Below are 1,442 nucleotides of genomic sequence, written 5' to 3'. Positions count from 1 at the left end.
CAGATACAGTATTAGGGGACCACTAAGGTCTATATAAAGAGACTTCAGATCCAGTATTAGGGACCACTAAGGTCTACAAGGACATTCACACATTAGAAACAAGCATGCAGGAAGCAGCCAGCCAGGTGAACAGTGATGGGTGAGAAACTGTGCATGTGTTGTGCTGACAGAGGTCCCCCCCGGGCGTGATTAAGTGTGAGAGTATCAACCAATCATTACTCTGTTATCAGCAGCCGCTGCGTTCCCACCAGCTAACCCACACTCAGCCTTAACCCTCCTCTTGTCTTCCCACTGACCTGCAACTTGCAGCAAATTTACCCCAGACTCCATGTAAATAATCACTATTTTGAGTATCGTAAAACACACTTCGTTCAAAGTGGACAGAAACTAAATAAAACTACTAAAAGCCATCTTGGTTCATCTTCCCACTGTTCCAACAATCACCACTCTGGTCTGGTTGGAATAAACTCTTAATTCACCCATTTACATGTGGAGATATGCTGCTCTATACACGCTAAAAGTAGTGATTATTTACATGGAGTCTGGTGGAGATATGCTGCTCTATACACTCTAAAAGTAGTGATTATTTACATGGAGTCTGGTGGAGATATGCTGCTCTATACACGCCAAAAGTAGTGATTATTTACATGGAGTCTGGTGGAGATATGCTGCTCTATACATGCTAAAAGTAGTGATTATTTACATGGAGTCTGGTGGAGATATGCTGCTCTATAAACACGCTAAAAGTAGTGATTATTTACATGGAGTCTGGTGGAGATATGCTGCTCTATACAGGCTAAAAGTAGTGATTATTTACATGGAGTCTGGTGGAGATATGCTGCTCTATACAGGCTAAAAGTAGTGATTATTTACATGGAGTCTGGTGGAGATATGCTGCTCTATACACACTAAAAGTAGTGATTATTTACATGGAGTCTGGTGGGTTTGGTGATGGTGATTTTGGGGCTGTCTCATATTAAACTAAAAGGCTCTAACTCTTCAACTGAAAGGTCTATCTGGGCAGAGCGGGGAGGAATGAGAGGGGGAACGTAGCAGAAGATATTCCTCTTTAACGCCAGAGGTGCGTATCGAGTCCGACGTTGCCTTTAACCCAACAGGATGTCGCACGGCGAGCTTTGAGGAGTTTTCTGGCGAGGAGACATGACAGCGAGGAGGAATGAGCAGGACAGGTTCATCTATTGGACGATGGAGACGCAGCTCCCACGCCGGCCCAACCAGTCTATAACAGAATGTAAATGAAGTAGCCTGTGCCAACACAACACTACTTTCTCTCTATCATGAATAAATATTAGCCTCTCGCTCTCCGGCCTGTTTCTCCCACAAAGCCTCCTTGTGTGTGGTGTCACATTCCTGGCTTCCTGTTGCTACACCGAGCGTCTTCATTGTCCCCGGCGGTGGACACATGGGGGGGGGGGGGGGGG

General features: G+C 45.4%; 1 protein-coding gene across 1 annotated transcript in view; it reads left to right on the top strand.

Annotated features, from left to right (window-relative positions):
- Window positions 1-1,442, top strand: part of nkx6.1 (NK6 homeobox 1) — an 11,384-nt gene that overhangs the window by 9,520 nt on the left and 422 nt on the right. The gene's annotated exons all lie outside the window — the stretch shown is intronic.

Source organism: Etheostoma cragini, chromosome 16, assembly GCF_013103735.1.
Source record: "Etheostoma cragini isolate CJK2018 chromosome 16, CSU_Ecrag_1.0, whole genome shotgun sequence".
NCBI classification, from domain to species: domain Eukaryota; kingdom Metazoa; phylum Chordata; class Actinopteri; order Perciformes; family Percidae; genus Etheostoma; species Etheostoma cragini.
This window is presented reverse-complemented; position numbering and strand designations above follow the sequence as displayed.